This window comes from Chelonoidis abingdonii, chromosome 24, assembly GCF_003597395.2.
Source record: "Chelonoidis abingdonii isolate Lonesome George chromosome 24, CheloAbing_2.0, whole genome shotgun sequence".
Taxonomy (NCBI): Eukaryota; Metazoa; Chordata; order Testudines; family Testudinidae; genus Chelonoidis; species Chelonoidis abingdonii.
This window is the reverse complement of record NC_133792.1, coordinates 6675422-6698920: the sequence shown is the minus strand read 5'-3', so window position 1 is coordinate 6698920 and position 23499 is coordinate 6675422. Positions and strand designations below refer to the sequence as shown.

At 46.0% G+C, this 23499-nt stretch overlaps 1 pseudogene; it reads right to left on the bottom strand.

The window, feature by feature from the left end:
- Positions 1 to 5083: 5083 nt before the first annotated feature.
- On the bottom strand, positions 5084 to 18563 carry LOC116823279 (ficolin-2-like; annotated as a pseudogene).
- Positions 18564 to 23499: the final 4936 nt, after the last annotated feature.

Here is a 23499-nt window from a genome sequence, read left to right as displayed (position 1 = left end):
AGTTCTCATGTCTGAAAATGTTCCACCGTTTGATGGAAACAAATTTCAATAACTGGCTCGAGAAAAAAATCATCTTTTGCTTTGATTCTATGAGCTCCGTTCTGTACAGGCACTGCCCTGCTTTGAGGCAGCGTGGAGCCCTGCCCTCGTGGGAGCTCCCTGCATATCAGGGAAGTGCAGGCCCCAGAGATTTAAGAGTCTACTTGCTCGTACACACATGAAGGTGACATAGCATGTCACTGCGGCCCTGGGGGGAGGTTTGGGGCAGGGGTCTCCCTGCATTGCCTGAGCTGGGAACTGTGGCCAATGGGAACTGTGCGGGCGTTGCCTGCAGTCAGGGGCTGTGTACAGAACCCCCTTCCCTCCCCAGGGGCCGCAGGGACATGCCAGCTGCTTCTGGGAGCAGTGCGTGGAGGGGGAAGCGTGCGGAGCCACCTAACCCCGCTTACCTCAGGAGGCTCCCGGGCAGCGGTGTGCAGCGAAGCTAACGCAGGTTCCCTTCCTGCCATGAAAAATGGAGGTTTGTAGAAAAACATAAAACTATCCATTTGGCATCTCACTTTCATTGATAAAACTGAATCTTGAAAGTGCGTTTTGTCAGTTGGGACCTTCAAACCTATTTTAACAGGAAGATTCCTCTGGCCTGCTTCATTACTGACTTACTCATCTATAAGATCTTATGTTTTGCTCCTTTCAAGGTCATCTACAGCAGTGGTCTGGTTGGGCCCCTGGGGAGCTGCGAGCTGGTTTTGGGGGTTCTGCCAACATGGCTGGCGTTAGACTCGCTAGGGCCCAGGGCAGAAGGCTGGAGCCTCACTGTGCAGGGACTGCAGCCCAGGGCCCTGAGCTCCAGCAGCTGGAGCTGAAACTGAAGCCTGAGCAACTTAGTTTTGTGGTGCCCCCTTTTGGTGTGGGTCCCCCAGGCAATTGCCTTGCTTCCTACCCCTTAATGCCAGCCATAGATTTTATATGGAGAAAAACAATTGTTGTGGTACAGGTGGGCCATGGAGTTTTCAAAGCAGGTGGGGGGAGGGGGGGCGCTCAGAAAGAAAAAGGTTGAGAAACCCTCTCTACGGGGTCTTTGGGTTTTATTTGATTGTAAGATCATTTATGGGATCTCTCACTTTGTTGGTTTGTAGCTCATCTGGTCTTCTGGTTCTGCTAGTTTCAAGCAAAGTTTCTCTGGACCTATCAGCTACTACCACAGCAGCAACTTGTGTGGTATTGCACAAATTGTTTTCCTGACTTAAACCTTTCCACAATGACAGATTCATCTGCCCTGAATTGAGATGCCGCTCACACATTTCTACTTTAGACTTCAGGGATTGGTCAGGCAGTTTACAAAATGATAGTTTCTGCTTCTTAGGATCTTTGGAGGCCGTTTGAAATAACAAAAAAATCACTTTTTCTTTTTGTTCTCTAAAATCGGACCCATCTTTTTATTTATTGCTTTCATTTTCAGACCTCATCCAGAATGAGAATAACTAAGCTGGCAGCGTAAGCTTAAATGAAATGTATTTTTGTGCTGCTTAATTTATTCTTGATTATGTGGTGAAATCCTAAAAAAAAATATAAATAAAGTTGATTTTCCGTGCAGAAGCTAGCAAAGATAAGCAAAGCTAGAGTGGGGCTGGGGAGAGGCTGCAGCAGGCAGATACATACTGCTCCCCACTGCATGAGCAGGCTCTATACACAACACATCCCACCAGCAGCTCCATCGGCACTGGCGCATACCCAGAGCCTTCGGCCCCCTGCAGATGGGAAAGGAAACGTCTACTCGCAGCAGCCATTGCTGGGCATGCTCAGACGCTGTGGAGTTTTCAAAGGCCTTACAGGGCAGGTGGCTATGGGTCCCCTGGGAGCAGTGACGATATGTAGGGGGCTCATGTGAGGCCAAGTGCCCCCCACCCCCGACTGGCCTGCTGAGTGATGGAAGAGAGGGGCTCTGTCCTCCTGCTGCGCCTGCCCACCCGGCATGCTTGGCGCCTGTCTCTGGCAGCAGAGCCCGGGCAGGGGGGAACCCGCCGCTGCTGCCACCTGTACAGCCAAGCTCTCTCAGGCAGCTGCTGTACTGCATGGAGTAGCGACCTGGAGCGGCCGGCTTCAGCCGGAGTGAGAAGTGGTTCCATCCCGCTCTCCATCGGGCCTGGCTGCTAGGGAGAGTGACTGACCATGCCAGGGACAAGGTAGGCGACAAGGGCAGATGAATAGCTGGTGCAGGCTCAGGGCTGCTTGGCCATTCAACATATACCCAGCGCAGGCCGCAGCTGTTGTTTGGGTCCTGCTGGAACCCCTAGGAAGAGCCGTGCTGAGCCCCACAGCCCACCATTTGAGTTTGCCCAGGGAGGAGGGACTCCAGAAGGATGGCTCTGCCGTGCACTCTGGTGAATGGGACCGCTCATGGCAGACCCTTTATTTCCCTCCCCTCCTGCTGCCTCCTAGCAGCTCCAAATCCAACTCTGCTGGCAGCAGCAGCTGTGGTTTGCAGCTCTGACCCCCCGCAGCAGCAGGTCTGGCTTTGGGAAGAGCAGTGGTGATGGCTTTTGCAGCAGCAGCAGCACTGGTGCAGGGCATGGAACTGGGTGGGAGCAGAGCAGGAGGTGCAGAGGCAGGGATGGGAGGGGTAAGTGAGGGAAGTGAGAATGTGGAACTTAGAATATCAGGGTTGAAAGGTACCTCAGGAGGTATCTAGTACAACCCGCTGCTCAAAGCAGGACCAATCCCCAACTAAATCATCCCAGCCAGGGCTCTGTCAAGCCTGACTTTAAAAACCTCTAAGGAAAGAGATTCCACCACCTCCCTAGGTAACCCATTCCAGTGCTTCACCACCCTCTTAGTGAAAAAGTTTTTCCTAATATCCAACCTAAACCTCCCCCACTGCAACTTGAGACCATTACTCCTTGTTCTGTCATCAGGTACCACTGAGGACCAGCTAGATCCATCCTCTTTGGAACCCCCTTTCAGGTAGTTGAAGCAGCTATCAATCCCGCCCTCTTCTCTTCTGCAGACTAAAACAATCCAGTTCCCTCAGCCTCTCCTCATAAGTCATGTGCTAGCCCCCTATCATTTTTGTTGCCTCACTGGACTTTTTCCAATTTTCCACGCTTACTTGTAGTGTGGGCCGCAAACTGACACACTCCAGATGAAGCCTCACCAATGTCAATAGAAGGATATGTGTCTTATCTGCTGGCAATCCTCTACTTATACAGCCCAAAATGCCATTAGCCTTCTTGGCAACAAGGGCACACTGTTGAGCATATCCAGCTTCTCGTCCACTGTAACCCCTAGGTTCTTTCTGCAGAACTGCTGCTAGCCATTACATAGTCCTGTGACATGGGATTCTTCCGTCCTAAGTGCAGACTCTGCACTTTCCTTGTTGAACCTCATCAGGTTTCTTTGGCCACAATCCTTTAATTTGTCTAGGTCCCTCTGTATCCTATCCCTACTCTGCACATCTACCACTCTCTCCAGTGTATAGAGTTCATATGCAACTGCTGAGGGTGGCAGTCCACGTATCATCCAGATTGCTTAATTAAAATATTGAACAAACCGGCCCAGGACCACCCTTGGGCAACTCCATCTAAACCCTACCAACTAGACATGGGCATTGATCACATCCCGTTGAGCCGCCGACAATATAGCAGCCTTTCTATCCACCTTAATAGTCCATTCATCCAGCCCATACTTCTTTAACTTTCTGGCAAGAATACTGTGGGAGACTGTATCAGAAGCTTTGCTAAAGTCAAGGAATAAGACATCTACTGCTTTCCCCTCATCCACGGAGCCAGATATCTCCTTATAGAAGGGAATTAGGTTAGTCAGACATGACTTGCCCTTGGTGAATCCATGTTGACTGTTCCTGATCACTTTCCTCTCCTCTAAGTGCTTCAGAATTGATGGGCAGAGTACACCGAGGCCCATCTTTTTGTTCCTCTACCCCTGGCACATAGAGAGGGAGATGGGGGAGGGGGTGGGACTTGCTGGTTGTTAAATCTTCCACTGGGAATCATACCAGCACAAAGAGGGGAGATTGTGGCCTGTTCTGCCTCACAAGGCACGAGCAGGCATGGGCTGAGCGATGGGACTTTCTAGTGCAGGTTTAGCCTGAGATTGTCTCTGTGCTCTTCTGTTTGCACCATCACCCTATTTAGACATGCCCCTTCTGCAGCCACAGCACTACTGGCAGAGGGAACACACCTCTCTTGTACTCCCCAGGGGAGCCAGGCCAATAATGTGCCTGGCTGCCCAGGGTGCACTCTGCCCACAGTGTTCACAACGCAGGGCCAGACACATTTGGGCTTTAATGCTATTGAACTGGCTTGTGTGTACAAACAAATCTGAGACGTGAAATCATTGAGCAGCCTTCACTTTATTGACAGAGGGGAAGGTTCTCCAGAGGCAGAGGCAGCATCTGAGAGTAATGAGTCACTAACACCACAGGAAGAATTGCATGGCAGTGGTAGGAGCTGTCTGTGGTGCTTCTGGGAATGGACTCAAGCGAAGCAGAGCCATGTAGGAGAGGACACATAATCTAGATAGAGCTGGCTGACATTTTTCAAACTATGAGTTCTTCTGTGGACAAACAACTTTTGAAAAAAAAAAGAAAATATCATTGATGTAGCTGTAATGTTCTGTTTGGCAGGAAAAAAACCCCGCTTTTGAAATGTTTTCAGCAATTCTTTTCTAAAATATTCTCGTGTCAGTGACTTTTTTTTTTCTTTATAGAAAACCAGGATTTTGGTAAACGAAAAAATAAACTAACATTTTCCGATACTATATATCAGGGAGAGGAATTTAAAAAATTAAACACACAAAATCAAAACTGGGTTAATTTAGAATCCTTTGAAATGCAAACCACTTTAAAATTCAATCTTTTCCCCACAAAACTATTCTTATGTTTTTTTACCAGCTCCAGTCCTTGTACACTGTGCTGGGTAAGTGTGTACGATGATGTCTGCCCCCTCGTGGTTGGTGGATAAAGAAAAGATCTTTATTGTCATCTGCAAATTAATGTTCATTATGACAGGCCTATAATTGCTATATAAGAGCTAAGTATAATTACTACAATTGCGTCTCTGATTAGCTACACGGGCCTCATTTTCATCTCTGTCATCTTGTAGGAATACTGGTGCCCTTTGTTTGAAGCCCAGTTCACCCCATCAGCATAGCTTTCATGGGCTCCTTTCAGGTATAATCCGTTCAGGTTGGACATATGACATTCCCGGTACCACCAGGCCCCTTTATAGGCTACAGCACAGTTAGTCTCAGACATGTCATTGTCCTGGTCGTGGGTTGAAAACATCATGCCGCTGTGGTCAGTTAAGGAATCCCCTGTAGAAACAATTGGGTTTATTTATTACATGTTTTTACAGACACAAGGTGAGTGAGAATCTCTTAGTGTTTATTTTTTTACATTTTTACAGTTCAGTTCCCACAGCCCAGCCTAGTGGTTCTAAGGTGGGGTTACTAAATTTCTCCCTTCACCAGGCAGCAGAAATCTCCCTGGGGTCAGGAGAGAGATTGCAGTTCTATTTCCAGAGAGGAACATTTTTCACCAGGCCATATTCTGACTGTATCTCCGCACAAGATCTGATAGGAAACTCTTCAGCCTGTCATGACTTAAGACAAAGGCCAAAAGGTGCTAATCAGGGAACTTCTATTCACTGATGATGCTTCCCTCAGACCCCATGATGAAGATCTATTAAGAACTCATGGACTGCCTTTAAAGTACCTGTCAGGAATTTGCTCTCACCATCAGCATCAAGAAAACGGTTGTATAAGGATGGGGATCCATAAGATCTTTCAATCACCTTAAATACCAACCAGATAGAAGTCATCCAAATAGTTCAGCTATTTGGGTTTTACAGTGACCACAAATCTCTCACTGGATGAAGAACGAAATGTTTCCATTGGAAAGACTGCCACCACCTTCAGCAGACTAACTAAAAGAGCATGGAACAACTCACAGCTGATCATCAAGACCAAAATGCTAATGTACCAAACCTGCTTCCTCAGCACTCTCATGTATGGTGGGGAAACACGGACACCTTACACTCATCAGGAGAAAAGATTAAAGAGTTTCCACTTATGCTGTTTACGCTGCATACTCAACACCAAATGGGAAGAGAAAGTCACCAATGCAGAGGTTATTCGAAGGGCAAATTTACCAAGTATGACAAGCAAAGATGACTGCACTGGCTGGGCCAACTGAGTAGGTTGAAAGATGGACGTATACTCAAGGACACGCTATAAGGGGAGCTATCAGAGGGAACAAGAACAACAGGAAGTCTCAAGCTTCGCGATAAAGACAAGCAAATGAGATATGAAGGAATTGGAGTTAATCCTGACCTATGAGGAATCTTGGCAAGTGATCATAACAAGTGGCACCACCCTTTCCATCAGGGTTTCAAAGTCTATGACAGAAGCTGGCTCCTACAGCCTTGAAGAGAAAAGAGCCCGTAGGAAGCAAGCAGCTCCCAACCACGATAGATACATTTGCAAAAATTACCAAAGATCATGCAAATCTTGGATTGGACTATTCAGTCACATGAGACATTGCAAACCATCTATATCATAGGCTGCAATTCCCAACATCTCTCGTAGATGAAAGGATGCCAATAAATTATAGTCTGATCTCAGTTACACCACTATAAATCCAGAGTAACTCATTGCCGACAATGTGCTCAGTCCTTGGAAATCCTGAAATCAGTTTCCAACATTGTGATGGTGTAACGTGAGCCCAATGTGCTCCTAACCTAAAAGCTTAGCCCGGAGCCTGCTGTGGATTCAGGATCATAGAATCACAGAATCATAGAAATGTCCATCTGGAAGGGACCTTGAGCAGTCATCAAGTGCAACCCTCTAGGCTGAGGCAGCACCAAGTAAATCTAGAGCGTCCCTGTCAGCTGTTTGCCCACCCTGTTCTTTAAAACTTCCAGTGATGCAGATTTCACAACCTCTGTTAGAAGCCTATTCCAGAGCTTAACAACCCTTATACTTAGAAATGTAATTCTAATATCTAACCTAGATCTCCTTATCACAGATTAAGCTGGTCACTTCTTGTCCTACCTTCAGTGAACATTGATCATAATCATCTTGGGTCCTGCTAGTGAAGGCAGAGGACTGGACTCAGTGACCTTTCAAGGTCTCTTCCAGTTCTATGAGATAGGTATATCTCTTTATAACAGCCCTTAACATATTTGAAGACTGTTACCAAGTTCCCCCTACCCCCACCCACCAGTTTTTTTAACTTTTCCTCATAGGTCAGGTGTTCTAAACCTTTTATCATTTTTCTTGTTCTCTTCTGAACTGTCCTCAGTTTGTCCACATCATTCCTAAAGTGTGGTGCCCGGAACTGGACACTGTTCTCTTTGTGAGGCCTCACCCACGCTGAGTAGACCAGGACAAGTATCTACTGTTTCTTACATGCCACAGTATTGTAAACACGCCCAGAATGATATTAGCTTTTTGTGAAACTACATCACATTGTTGACTCATATTCAGTTTGTGATCCACTCTAAACCCCAGTTCTTTTTCAGCAGTACTACCACAAAGCCATTATTCCCCATTCTGAAGTTGTGCATTTGATTAGTCTTTCTTAAGTGAACCACTTTGCATTTGTCTTTACTGCATTTCATCTTGCTAAATTCAGATCAGTTCTCCAATTTGCCAAGGTTATTTTGCATTTTAATCTTGTCCTCCAAAGTGCTCACAAACCCTCCCAGCTTGGTACCATCTGGCGATTTATAAGTATATGCTCCACTCAATTATCCAACTCATTAATGAAAATATTGACTACTACCAGACTCAGGACGGGCCCCTGCAGAACCCCATTAGATACATGCTCCCAGCTTACCATTGACAACTATTCTTTGAGCACAGTTTTTCAACCAGTTGTGTACCCACCTTATAGTAATTGCACCCAAACTGCATTTCCCTAGTTTGCTTATTGAGAATGCCATGTGGGATTTGGTCAAAAGTCTTACTAAAATCAAAATATATCATGTCTACTGCTTTCCCCTTATCCATTAAGCCAATAACTCTGTCAAAGGAGGAAATTAGGCTGGTTTGACACGATTTCTTCATGAGAACTCCATGGTGGATATTGCTAAGTAATCCTACTGTCCTCTAGGTGTTTACAACTTGATTGTTTAATAATTTGAGTGAGTATTTTTCCAGGTATCAAAGTTAGGCTGACTGGCCTAAAGTTCCCCAGGTCCCGTTTGTTTCCCTTTTTAAAGATAGGTGCTATGTTTGCCCTTCTCCAGTGCTCTGGGACCTCAACCATCCTCCAGGAGTTCTCCAGATAATTATTAATGGTTCTGAGATTGTTTCAACGAGCTATTTTATTCCCTTAGGATGAGTTCTGCCAGGCCCTCCCGACTTTAATATATCTAACTTATCTAAATATTGTTTAACTTTCCCCCTCAGTATTTGGGCTTGTTGTTAATAGTGTGTTGAGTATGTCATCACCAGTAACCTTTTGAGTGAAGACTGAAACACGCTAGTAATGAAACACCCAAGTCTTCTTGATGTCATCAGTTATTTGCTCTCCATTCCTGTTAAGTAAGGAACTACACTTGCTTTCATCTTTCTCTTACTGCTAATATGTGTAAAGAACCCCTTCCTATGGATATTTCTGTTACTTCTTAGGTGTAACTTATTTTGTGCCTTAATCTTCTTGATTTTTTCTCTACATGGGTATGCTACTCTTTTGTACTTCTCCTTAACAGTTTGTCCATGTTTCCACTCCTTCCTTTCCTTAGAATAAGGAAATCAGTGATTTCATGATCACTTTCACCCAAATTGTCTTCTGCTTTCAGATTCGCTCCCAATTCCTCCTTGTTGATCAGAATTAAGTCTAAAACGGCTGGTCCCCCCGGTTACTTCCTCCACAAAATAGTGTCCCCATTACATTCCAAGGGCTTATCACAAGTTTTGTGTTTTTCTTTATTACTGTTCCAATAAACATCTGGGTAGTTAAAGTCCCTCATTACTATAGTACACCTGTATCAAGGGATCATGTCTATTTATTAGGCTTTTTTCTTCCCCCCGAGACTGTCAGTTGGTCTGCCTCTCGCCTCCTCCTGGAGCAGAGAACAAGTGTATTTACTGTGGCTATATAATTCAGCACCTCCTCCCATTTTACCTTGCCTGTCCCTCCTAAACAAGCTGTACCCCACTATACCAATAGTCCAGTAATGAAACTCATCCCACCAAGTTTCAGTGAAGCCACTTAAGTAGTAAATTTACTATTGTATTAATCCTTCCAGCTCTTCCTGTTTATTCCCCATCCGCCTTCATTTATGTATCGGTATCTGAGATTTTGAGTATATGCCTCTACTGGTTACTCTCTTCTTCCTCCTCTGACCCTACATGTCCCCGCCCCCAAAAAATCTGGCCCTCTGTTAAGGTGGCCCTTTGTTATGCCTAGCTGTTGGCTTTTGTCCCCTGCCCCTTTTAAACCTAGTTAAAAGCCCTTCTCTCTAGTTGCCTTGTGGGTCTGCCTAAGCAATCCGGCAGTGATGTGTAGAAGACTCTGCATGGCACAAACTATTTCTGTCTCTGGTATACGGGGGTCTGGATGCATAGTTTGCATGAAATGGAGCATATGTAACCACTCAAGGACTTGTACCAATCCTGATGTGCCCACTTAGTTTAAATCAGATATTTCTATGGGGCCTTAAGATCTAACTTAGGAAAGCAACCAGGAGTAGCTGTGCCTACATCTGCTCATTATTCTGCTTTCAGACTTCCACTAGGCAGGATATCCATATTATACTATATGTTTTGTTGTCACTAAACCTTGTGTTTTTCCTTTAATAGTTCAGCAGGAGAATAACTGATGTTTCCTGGAACATCACTTCCACAGATTACATTGCCTTTTGCTTCTGCCATAGAATACTCTGCATCACTTTTGATTTCTACTTTTCTATCTGCCACAAAGGGTAAAGGATGAGCTGAGAATCTACCTGCAGTGCCATTAACAAAGGATCCAATGAACAACATGTATTTCGAAGTCTCTCCTGCAACTCTGAATGACGAGAAGAGAGCAAATTCATAGTTGTTGTCAAAATCTCTGAGATCGATGCGAAGCTCCTGGGAACCTTTAGAAAACAATTTGAAAGCAAAATGTTCAGCACCTTCCATTAGTTTTTATTACTATTATTGATTGTTTTTATTGCAGAAGCCCCTGAAGACTCTAAACACAAATCAGGCTTCATTATGTTGGGACCATTATGATCATCTAGTTTAAATTGCCTGCATTACACACATCATAGAATCTCACCCACTGATTCTCGCATCAAGCCAATATCTTCATATCAACCTTTATCAATTCAATTTCCGCCCACCAACCTAACCTCCCTATTAAAAACGTGCTCCATGTTATGCTTCGTAGTTCATAATCTATGACCTCATCCACGCTGTAACATCCCTTATTGCTGTACTGTGGATGAACCACCAAAGGACCAAAAGCTGCTCCATGAATCATGACTGAAGCCAGCCCAGCTGCCACAGCATTATTGGTTTCAATAGCTTTGTGTGGCAGGACTGGGATGTAAGGAACAGGAAGGGGTGTCTGGAGCAGAGGGGTTACCTCTACCGATAGTACAAATTTATACCCTGTATCCATGGTTAAAATGTGGGAACAAATCTTGGTGGAGAAAGTTGCTGTAAGGAAAAGAATGCATCAGTGATGTCTTTACCAAGGAATGATAACAGATGGATATTGTCGTTCCCCAGCCAGAATTCTGACAGCCGGCTGCCAAAACCTCTTTTGTATGAATTCCAGTCATTGTAAAAATCCACAGAGCCATCCACCCGTCTCTGGAACACCTGCAGGGAAACAGGAGGTTCTTAGCTGGGAAATCCCACATTGATTTCCATCCTACTAGAGCAGGAGACCAGAAACTCTGAGACTGTAAATCACTGGATGAGATTTAACAGGGTCAGATCTATTTTAGCCTCAGGTGACTATCGCAGATGGAGGCTTGTCTCACAGGATCTTATTAAATCTTAGCAGCAACAGCATTAGATTAAAGGATCACATGGTCTGAAAACTACAGCCCTGGTCTGGCAATCAGGAGACCTAGGTTCTATACCCAGTTCTGCCACTTCGGCAAGTCCATCACCTCTGCTTTCTGTGTGGCCCTTTCTCTGCCTTGTCTATGGAGACTGTGAGCTGTAAGGGACAGGGCTGTCTCTCAAGGTGCGTGTTCAGCACCCAGCACAATGGGACCCTGATCTTCATCACATAATTTAGGCACTACTGGGATATAAAGAAGCAGAATAATAAATTGGAAGGTTTAAATGTGAGGTACATACAGAGTTCAAACCCCTCAGCTCCCTAGAACACTCTCACCTCTCATACTCAGGGGCTGCCTGAGCGATAGAGCAGCTGAGGCACCAGACCTGTGACAGAAGTGGAAGGAAGAAGGAATTCTGGTTCCAGAGTCTGGGCAGCTATTGAGGAGGCTCTGAGATCCAGACAGAGAATAGCCAGGAGAAGGGAAATCTGGTTAACTGTGTCAGACTAGTGACAAATGTCCCTTCAGACCGGGTCTTTTAGAGTCTAAAGCTCTAGGTTCCCACCATGAAACCCACTGTGTTCACAACCAAGTTATCCCCACAACCAAAAATTATGGAGGATTAGAAGGGCTCAGGAAGTGTCTGTTTTTTATTTCAGCTAACCATGGCAAGCTAACAGCTTCAGAGCTTCTGTCCTCGTGCTTTTCTACTAGCTGCAACCCACTGGGTAAGGGCCACCTCCCATTTTGGGGATAGAAAACTGTTTGTTGTAATAAATACAGTCCAATGAGCTCATTATGCTCGGTTCTACAATCCATCCTCCGACCATCTGTGTCCATGTCACACAGCCACGTTCATGGCGTTACAGTCATGGGAGTAGATGGTTACCAGCCGCCATGGTTTTCTCTAGCTAAAGCTCCTTGCAGTTCTTTGCTCTGGTGAAAGAGGAATGAAATATGTAAATGAATGTATTAACTCTCCTTGGAGCAGGATTCATAGGCTGCTTTTATGTTGCACCAAGGCAGATCAACTGGCAGAATCAGAAAACTGGAAAAGAATCTTTGAATCATTCTCCTCTCCTCCCACTGTAGTGTTGGGAAATGGGTACTAGCCCTTTCAATAGTTTGTGGTTCCTCTGTGTCTATCTTTGGAAAGCTACCAAGCAGCAGCGTAGGTACCGCATCTAGGCTTTTCAGGCTCTCTGTAGTTACACAACCAAATTATTTAGACTCCAATGTGCAGTGTGGTTGTAATGAAGTTTGTTTGCAAGAGGAAGTCACAACACCTGCCACCCCCTGTGTTCTGTGAGACCAAGCTCAACCTGAACCAGAGGATGGCTCAAAACATCTGAAAACTCATGGAAACTGAAGATGTTGCACAAAGAATCGTACTGCAAGTACCTATTCAGCATTTTGAGAATTCTCTCTGTGAGTCAGAGGGCTTCTAGTCATTATGTGACTGGGTGAGCACTCACCCCGAAAGAATATCAGATACTCACAGGAATATCCACATCAAACAGTTTGCAAGAACCCATCAGCTGAAGAGAAAGATTTGCTGGCCAATGCTAACAGGAAACACCTTCATTTAAATAGATCCAAGTCTTTGCGGATACTTTGAGAACAGCAAATGTGGTAAATCACAGATTGTATTTTTACAATTTGTCTATCTCTAATGGTTTTCATGGTTTGGTCTCTGGATGGAATGAGGTGACATTTAGTGGTCATAGAAACTCATAACTTTCTTACACTGTATGTCTTCCAGGGTTCTCCACTGGTCATGAAAGAACACAAGAGAAGTGAAATGGAACAAACAATGTTTACTGTCTTTCTTAAACTATGTAATGGCCAACTGTTGGCAGCTGGGATAGCAAAGTATTAGTATATTGAAAATGCTCTAGACAGGCTTTTAATTGTGAAAACGCAAATGCTAATGGATTACACACATCTCTGATCTGAGCTTCCACCCGAACAGTGAGACCAGCTCTCATGTAGCCAACACTATTTTGTAACCTCTCATGAGGCAACCTACTTGCAGGGCTAAGAAATTGGTCCCTAATGGACTAAATTATTGCTGGTTAATAACTAGAAGCCAATGCCCACCAGTCAGGGAGTAATAATAAATCTTGGAGATATAACCTATCTCCGTAGAGCTGGAAGGGACCTTCAAAGGTCATTGAGCCAGACACATGCTTCACTAGCAGGACCAAGTACTGATTTTTGCCCCAGATTTGAAGTGGCCCCTCAAGATTGAACTCACAATGCCTGGTTTACGCAGGCAATGCTCAAACCACTGAGCTATCCTCCCCCCAACGAATTGACTGTGCATTTCCAGAGCTACCCTATAGTTTTTAGACTATGAGACTCTTCAGGGTAGACACCTTCTAACTAACATAATGGACTATCAGGGTTGCAAGGCACCTCAGGAGGTCATCTAAGTCCAACCCCCTGCCAAGCAGGACCAATGCCCAGACACGATTTTTGCCCCAGGTCCCTTAAATGCCCCGTCCAGGACTGAGCTCACAACCCTGCGATTTCGCAGGCCCAATTTCAAGCACGAGCTATCCCTCCCCATATTGCTTATGCTGCCTGTGAATATGAATCAATATTTTTTTTAAAAAACAATCCAAGTGACAATGGGAAAACATCAGTTAAATTCAAAGCTACTGGTAGAAAAAGGATCATTCCTCTAACGGATCCATTCTTGTGGTTCATACTCCGGACTCCCAGTATGTATGAATATAGGAGGGATAGGAGAAAGAAAGCCTTCTCTAGGAACACATCCAGATCTACAGATTTCAACTTACATTCTACTATTCTCTCCATAGACCAAAGGTTCATCTGGCTAGCGTTGTTCCAACACATGACCCCTGTAAAGGCCACCTGTTTTGTAGAGATGGGCTTTTCTCTCTCGTTGTAGAGCCAAAATGTTAACTGGGAGGCATTAACATAGAGTATGTGGACATGGGTCTGGACATGATAACTATTCAAGCTTTCTAGCCACTTAATTGTTGTGCTGGCAAAATAAACTGATAATGATGTGCAGAGTATAAGGAGAGTGCAGAAGGTCTCACAACTGTCCAGGGCTCCCCGTAGCTCCCAGGGCCCTTTTCTCTCCTAAAAAAGAACTCAGAATAACAATCCTTGTTTGCCGGTAGTCAGCTACATAAAATCAACATCTCACACAAGAATCGCTTGGGTTAATTGTGGGAGGGGTAGTCAACGTCGATTGTACATCACATGTTTTTTGGTGCAACCCAAATTTTTTTATGTTAAAGTGGCATTGTGGGACTTCAGTGATGGTATGTTGCCAAACCTCATGATTTGTCATGACTCCGTGAATTATATATTCCTCAAAGCCCAAGCTCCTGGGGTCAAGTGGATAGACAAATTGCAGCCACCAGGCTCAATAAAAAGGTAAGTTTCGTAACCCGCAAAGCTAACGGCGAAAGCCTCAAAAATGTGATCCCCAGTACACCCCTAAAATACTCAAAAAGGCAAATAAAAAGAACACCACACTATTATTTTTACATAATCTCATGATTCTAAAACCAGTCTCTGATTTTGATGAACCTGACTTAAATTTTCGAGATTCGAGGGTGGGTAGTACTGCCATTATCTTATCTGTTTTGCATGGCTGACATGAAAAAGCCTTCGGCACGTCTCCACTTGCAGTTGAGATCTAGTCCCTGTGGCTGCATAGGAACTCAGGCATATCAGACATTAATTAGAGCTGGGTGAAAGTTTCAGGGCTAAAAATTTATTTCACAATTTTGAAATGTTCCAACTCCTCATTGCAGAACAACGTTTTGTTTTGTCATTTGTCTATTAAACAAAAAACAAAAAGGGGACACTCTTGTTAACCGGAACCAATTTCGTCTCACTTTTCGTTTGGCAAGAAGCTGGAAGGAAAAATTGTGACAACTGAAACAGGGCGGGCTAGGAGAGATAGTTGCTCCAATTCTGCCATCATCAAAATGAATAGCACCAAAAAGGGACTCTGCAGGGCGGGTGCAACCATTAGGTGACCTAGCAGTTGCCTAAGGCAATGGATAGGGGGGCACCATTTTTCGGCAGCAAAAAACCAAACCCCCCAACCAAAACCACAAACAACCCCACCCAACCCCCCCCGCTGCAGCAGCTGATCTTCACCGCCCCGGTCCGCTGTCGGCATTTAGGCGGAGGAGCTGGGCAGGGAGCACGGGGAGAGCCACCTGCAGCAAGTAAGGGGGAGAGGGATGAACCACAGGGGAACTCCACGCCCCAGCTCACTCTGTCCCGCCCTTCTCCCCGAGCCGCCGGGCTGCTTTCACTGCCCCCCCGTAAGCTGATTGCCTGCAAGCCGGAGGCGGGAGCAGGGAAGCAGCCACAGTGTGCTCAGGGTGTTCATGCTCATGCGCAGAGCAGGGGTGAGCTGGGGCGGCGGGGGTGCCTCAGGGCAGAGGGGGGAAGCGCCTCAGGGCGGAGGGAGGGAGCTGCCACCGTGGGGGGCACCTCAGGGCAGAGGTGCAGGGGTGGTCTGCAAGATGGAAGTTTTGCCTAGGGTGTGAAACATCCTTGCACCGGTCCTGGGCTCTGCAGTGAGAAGAATCATCTGAGGTCTCTCACCTTTCACTCCAGGGGCGCCAGCAGGACCTCTTTCTCCTGAATTGAACAAAAAATAAGATAGTAAAGACTGATCAGAGATACCGAGATCTTGACAGTGGATCAGAACTGAAGTTCTGTTGCAATAATAACCCCTTTATTGTCAAATATAGAGTGAAGGGAAGCTATGGTGGTTTTCTGAACACCGATATTAGAGGAATTGGTGTTTTATAACTAGCTCTGATTGATATTTGATTAAAAACTTATTTCCTGTTCTTAGATCACCTGTAGGAAAACACAGTTCTCTGCCCTTTGTTACTTTACCTTTTGGGCCAGTTAGTCCCACCTTTCCAGGGATCCCCGGAAGTCCCTGTTGTCCTGCAAACACAGAAAACTGACTGAATAGTTTCCAAGGTAGCGTAAATACTGAGTACATAATCCCCACCCACCACTCCAACCTGGAATTACAATAACCCATCTGTGTCGAAATTCACATAATGTATCTGCATCTGGCTCGCTGATTCCCTGATCTCATATCAGGATCCCCTAGCATGGACTCTTGCATGGAGGCCAATTGAAGTCAAAGGGACAAGCACATCTTGCTGCCAGGTGAGAACCAAAGTTGGAAAACAACCATTTTATATATGCTACCTTTAAAAATGTCATGGCTCATGATAATAATTATGATTTCCTCCTCTCTAGCCCCTCTCATCCAAACTCCTCAAAGCGCTTTACACAGAGCAATGAAATGTGCCTCAGATAACCTCTGGGAGGTAAAGGACCATTATAGCCATTATACAGAGGAGAAAACTGAGGCTCAAAGAGAGTGATTTGACTAAGGTCACACAGCGAGCCAGTGACAGAGATGGGGAAAGAACCAGAGGACTTGGTTGCCAATCTGACAACCCAAAGGGAATGGACAATATTTCAGAGATTGCTTATTCTGAATCTCCAATCCCTTGCCACAGGATACGGGAGATGCCATGTGAGTTTCCTCATATCAGGGATGAGGAGAATCTCCAAAGTCCGAGCATATTACAAAAGTAATTCCCATTTACCTCAGCACCCAGCCATCCCTGGTTCCCATTCAGTGCCTGAGAATGTACCTCGCATTCCTGCATTTCCTGGGTCTCCTCTGGGTCCTGTGGCACCTGGAATTCCAGGGCAGCCTTGGAGAATGGACAGTTTATCGGTACTGTTGAAACCCACTAAGCTCACTTCTGGGGAAAGAAATGAACCCATAATCAATCATTGTTAGGTTCTCAGGATCTGAAACATTCTGCAGAAATCCAGAGGGATAAACCCAGCAAATGAAAGCCTACATAGTTCCTCGGTTTTCTTTTCTCTTTTAGTGACAAATCCAACATTTTCTTCAGTTTTAAGCATTTCAGAGATAATGCCCTAATATTAAAAATTGGGGGTTATTACTATTAGTCTTTGTTTTAAGTTATTGTGAAAACAAAAGTTAAAAAGAAATTATTAAATATTTGTATTTTTAAAAAAATCACTTCAAATTTAATTTTGATGTACACCTTCTGCTGCAGTGTTTGCAAGCCGACCATTGCAGCATTGTGCCAGTTCATGAGAATCTTTTAATGAAATTAACTACAGAGAAACAAAAGCGGAATGAAATGCAGAGGAGACACAAATAGCTGCCATTCAGTGAAGAAATTGTGCAAAAGTAAAATAATTTTTAAAACAGTTGCTCTTAGAAGCTCAGGAAATACATTTTAAAGAATTAAATATGTTTTTTAACCTAACAGTCCCCTCTCTATATTATATACATTGTGAGATTTAAAATTATTTATAGGAACATCACTGGAGAAAAATAGGGACATGCCTGTCAACTCCATTGAGCTCTATTGATGTGGAAATTTTGAGGTAAACAAAATGTGGGTGGACATGGTTAATATTCCCGGTGACATAGGAACTCTTCCTCCAAATATGGACCATTTGGGCATAAACTGTACATAGCAAATGATTTTCAAAATGATCATGAATGTAAGGAGATGAAACGAGAAAGCAATACTGCTCTGAAATAATATATTAATTTATGCATAAGATGGCAAAGCCTGTATTCAATCCTTATTTAGCAAATGACACATTTCCTTCCAAGAGACCGTTTGCCTGAATGATGTCTGCACAAATGTGACTAAATCTTGCACAAGGATTTCCAGGATTTCATGATGAACTAAAATAAACCTTCAGATGCTGCTGGATTCTCAATGTGAATGTGTTGACATGGAAAGAGTTGTGTAGTGGATTTGTGGTGATAGATACACAACAGTTGCGATTTTACAAATAATCTTCTTAATTTGGTAAATGTGAATTTTATAAAGCAGAGGGATCTGAAATCATAGGCTCACTCTGAGCTTTGAAGATTGAGATTTTATTTTCCAGAATTTAGGTCATCTGCTTGTGTGGGTCAGTCAGTTGCCAGATTGGAAATGCTTTGGCCCCAATATGCAGAGGAGACGGGAGCTTTAGACAAGAGAGATTCCAGCAGCAGCGTAGAGACGTTAGAAGATAGTAAATGAACATGAGGGAGAGGAGGTCAAGTCAATTTTTGAAGATTCTCAATGAAGACAAGAGACAACAATTTCACAACATTATTTGCAAAAAAACTATGTCCTATTTTTTGAACACCTCTAGTCTGTGACGGGCACTTCTGCAATAGAGAGTAATTTCTACAAAGGAATTTTGTACAGAGAAGCTGTTCTTATTATTATTTAAAAAGCACCATAAGCAGGCAAAGCACTTTATAGACATGTAGGACAAGAAACATTCCTAAACACTTCCCTGTTCCCCAGGGTCCATGTTGGCAAGAACCACACTATGAAACGCAGTTGGGAACAGGATTATTTTTCACTCACCTGGGCAGGTGTCCTGAGCCTGACAAACTGCTGCTGCTAGACAGAGTAAAGAGAGGAGGGTTTTCTGGGCAGCTCTCCCCATGGCTGGTGCTGGTCTCTGCAACGGCAGCTCCACTTGCCTTCTCACCACCTCCTCCTCTACTTTAGTATTTCAGTCCCTGTAAGCCTTTTATATGCAATAACGAAGAGCCTAGAGCAAATAAAGCTCTCTGCCTCCGGCATCTCAGCACCTCCTTCCCACTCTCCACATTCCAGCACTTTCCACTGAGATGTTTATGCTGCAGTGGTAACAACCATAGCTGATAAAATGGTCTGATAGGACATGTTCAGTACTGGACTGGCAGTCGTTGCTTCCCCCGCAGAGCAAACACGGTATCGTGCAATGACGGTTATTGAACAGTGCCAGTCTGAACCTTTGCTCACAAAGTTAAGTCATGTGAATGTGTCTTCTGAAATATTAAAATACGGTGCCAAATAATGAGGCCCAGCTGACTTTCTCCATCCCTTCAAAGCCTCCTGTTGGCTTCAGTGGGAACCTTTGGGTGAACAAGGAGAGCAGGATTGGGTGAATTTACTAGCCAACTGTTCTATTATTTGTATGAAAGTAGCCATTGGAGACCTCGTGTCAGATTGGACCCCACTGTGCTGAATGCTGTGAAACCCCATAGTAGGAGACAGTAATAGAGGGATAGGTTCCAAGACCAGAAGTGACCATTGTGATCATCTAATCTGACCTCCTGTATAACATAGGCCACAGCACTTCCGAAAGACAAGTGAAAAGTGGGAGAAAAGAATTATTATCCCAATTTTTGCAGTGCTCTGTGTACCTGTGCCATAGAAATGATAAATAACAATGATGCATGCCCAGGCCATATCTGCTCATATACCACTGCTGCATTTTTCTATATGTACATGTGATTTTTCAGTGATTGCTGCACAGCGGATGCTCATGATGGCAGATCACTGCTGAGGCTCATTTCTTTACGTGCATGTGTGTTTGCATGATTCCAGTCCGTATAGCAAGAAGGTAGCTGCTGTTCTGCCTCTGTGCAAAGGATATTTCCTCTCTTCCTAGTGTGGTATTGTGGTTTGTAATTGGAGTCAGAGACCCAAAGCGGCAAAAAAAGACTATTGGAAGATATGGTTCTTCTTTGAATGATTGCTCTTTTTGATTCCAATTAGGTGTGTGCATGCCCTGTGCACAGTCTTCGGAAGGTTTTCCCCCTAGCTGCCCTCGTCACATCGGCCGTGGAGACCCCTGGAGTGGCGCCATCATGGCAGTGAATATATGCCCCTGCCAACCTGCCACCTCTTCATTCCTTTTTACCATCAGTGATGGTCGTTGGAACTATGGTCGCTTAGCTTAGCAAGTGCTTCCCCTAGTATTTGTACTTAGCTCTCTATAAATAGTTATTTAGTTAGTAAGTTAGTTTAGTTAGTTTGTTAGCTAAGAGTAGGGGAGGGGGTTCTACTCTCTAATTTGTCTCCTCAGAGGTTTGGGGCATGCCTCGATCCCAAGGGTTCAAACTCTGCAGAATCTGCCACAAGCCCATGCCAATGAGCGATCCCCACGACTCTTGTCTCAAGTGACTGGGGTGGGAGGGAGGGCTTACCAAACAGATTGATACAAGATTTGTAGAGAGTTCCACCTGAGAACTAAGAAAGAAGGGACTTCAGGCTGAAGCAGATCCTGATGGAAGCAGCCCTCCGTCCCCAGCTGGCTCTGGTCCAATGGGATCCAGCACCGAGCACCTCTGTGCGGAGCGCTCCAGCCTCTGTGCAAGAAACGGTGCCAAGGAAGGACTCTGGTCATAGAGACCCTCAGCACCAACATTTCCTGGCACCGAAGCTCGTGGAGGCAGCACAGCGCTGTTTGCGCTCCCCAGTGCCGCATGAGAGGTACAAGAATGTGAACAGAGGGCACTCGCCTGCACCAAGAGCGGCAGGGTCAGACAGTGGCACTGGGGTGTGTCCTGCACAGGAGCATCTGGTGCCGATTTCACAGGAGCCAGCACTGTCAACTTCGGTCCTGCAAGTGGACCATCAAGTCTGATGCTGTTAGACTGTCCTCACTGAGCATGCCAGGTGGAGGAGCTAGAGCTCTCTTCCATCCCAGACACTTCCGAGGCAGCAAAGGACTTGATTGCCATGACAGCTCCATAATCCCCCGTCAGCCGGAATAGACCTCAGGGGCTGCAACGCGTGGCACCGTCCAGAAGCAAGCCTGCAATGATGAGGCACAAGTCACCATCTCCATGGCACTGCTCTCCACGGCACCATCTCCACAGCACTGCTCTCCACGGCACTGCTCACTGGTCTCCAGCACCATCTGCCCGGCACTGGTCCCGCCACTGCAGCACCGCTCTATGGCATCTTCCCTGCAGCACCACCATGGTCTTCGCACTCAAGAGCCTGATCATCGGACTCTGAGGCGGAGTCCTATTACTCAAGGCGCAGCCAGCACCGATCAGACACTGCAGATATAGACAGGACATAAGGATTGTGCCATGGCAAGCACAGAGGCAAGGGCCTGAGCAATGGCCATTCTGGACTCCATGGGCCTACCACCAAGCCTAGGACTCGCACTCCAGGGGTTCCCACTTGGCAGTGTCGGAAGCACAGATGCCTCCACCAGCCATGGACCGTCACGCCCCTCAGGGCTCCGAAAGAGCATCAGTGTGAGCCACGTCCAGATCCTGGACCTATCACCAGCACCAAGGAGCATGACACCGAGCAGGACAAGTCCAGGGGGCCAAGAGAGCCCGATGCCGCCTCTGACCTCATTGCTGTCCTCTCCAGATGAATCGGTGGTGGGGTCTTCCTCCTCTGGGCCACCCACTATTGACAGTAGAGCACACCAGAGCCTTCTGCATAGGGTAGCTCACTGTATGGGGCATCAGGCTGAAGAAGTAGTCGAGTTATAAGACCCTGGAGGGGGTGTCTTGGGTGGCTTTGCCCATCAACAAGACTATTCAGTACACTACAAAAACCTTGTAGCAAACCCCTCCCTCCATTCTCCCTACACAGAAGGGGTTGGAGAGGAAGTATTTCGTCCCCTCTAAGGAATGTGAGTACTTAGCTACTCACTCGCAGCCCTGTTTGCTTGTTGCGGACACGGTGAATGAAAGAGAGGCAGGGGCAGTAAGGGCCGACTCTGATGTCTGGAAGGTTTACTCGACCTGAGGGCTCCAGTTCAGGATTGCCAACTAACAGGCAATCCTGAGCAAACACATTTCAACTCATGGACCTCCATGTTGAAATTCAAGGAGTTGGTTCCACCTGAATCCAAAACAGAATTTGGGGCCAGAGTGGACAAGGGAAAGGCAGTGGAACGGATCTCTTTACAGGCCTCACTGGATGCTGCAGACTCAGCTGCGTGAACCTTGTCCTCAGGAATAGCCACAAGGAGGAGTTAATGGCTCCAAACATCCAGCCTTCCTCCTGAAGTACAGCAAACAATTCAGGACCTGCCTTTTGATGGCACGGGCCTTTTAGCAGAGCAAACAGACTCCAGGCTTCACACCCGAAAAGATTTGCAGGCTGTATTAAAGTCACTGGGCCTACATACCCCTGCAACTCAGCGAAAACATTTTAAACCTCAGCCTCCACAGAGCTTCTATCCTCCCCATCCCAGGCAGGACTTCTCAAGGAAGTGGGGCAGGAATGGTAGGCACAAGCCTCTCCATCCTCCACCCAGCCAAGGCCAGCACTTGGCGAGGCAGTCAGGCTCTAAGCAGACCTTTTGAAGGTGCGCCCGGGGACAATGCACTGGTTTCATTACCGGATCCTTCTCCCTCTTTTCTGAATCATCTGTCCCACTTTTACCATGCTTGGTCCCAGATAACTTCGGACCACTAGGTCCTTTGCACGGTAGAAGTGGGATATTCTCTCCAATTCTGCTCCTCCCCTCCCTCCCAGCCCCCTTCCTCATGCCTCTTCAGGGACCCTTCTCATGAGCATCTCCTCATGCAGGAGGTCCAAACGCTCCTCGCAGTGGGAGCAGTGGAGGAGGTTCCTCAGGAGCTATGGGGCAAAGGGTTCTATTCCTGTTACTTCCTAATCCCCAAAGCCAAAGGGGGTCTCAGACCCATCCTCGATCTGCAAGGCCTCAACAGACTCATAAAAAGTTGAGGTTCCACATGGTGCCTCTAAACACAATCATTCCATCTCTGGATCTGGGAGACTGGTACTCCACCCTCAACCTCAAGGACACATACTTCCACATAGTTATAATTCCAGCTCACAGGCATTTTCTCAGGTTTGTGGTCAACCACAACCATTTCCAATTTACATTCCTCCCCTTTGGTCTGTCAGCGGCCCCTCGAGTGTTTACCAAATGCCTGGCAGTCATAGCCACCTTCCTACAACAGAGACAGGAGCAAGTATTCCCATACCTTGATGACTGGCTACTCAGGGAACGATCCAGGGAACAAGTGGAGCCCCAGATCAGCTTCACAATAGCCACCTTCGACATCTGGGTATCCTTCTCAACAAGCACAAACCAACTCTATCCCCTGCACAGAGAATAGAGTTTATCAAAGCAGTATTGGACTCAGGTCAGGCCAGGACATACCTGCCGGAATCTTGGTTTCAGACAATGACAGACATCATACAAAGCTTCAAGCGGTACTCCACCACCACAGCAAGGAACTGCTTGAAGCTCCTCAGCCACATGGTAGCATGTACATATGTGATACAGCATGCGAGGCAGAGGCTCAGGCTTCCCTAGGCCTGGCTGGCGTCAGCCTATTGGCCAGGGCATGACAGTCTGGACAAGGTGGTCACCCTCCCGGCGCCAGTTCTCGAGTCATTCATCTGGTGGCTCAGCCCACAGACAGTACGTGCAGGAGTCCCCTTCGCAAAGCTCCAGACCTCCCTATCCCTGGTGACAGATGCATCGACATTGGGATGGAGTGTTCACCTGGGAAACCTTCAGACCCAAAAGTCTCTGGTCACAAGATGAGCTCTCACTCCACATCAACATCAAGGAGCTGAGAATGGTCCGCCTGGCATGCCAG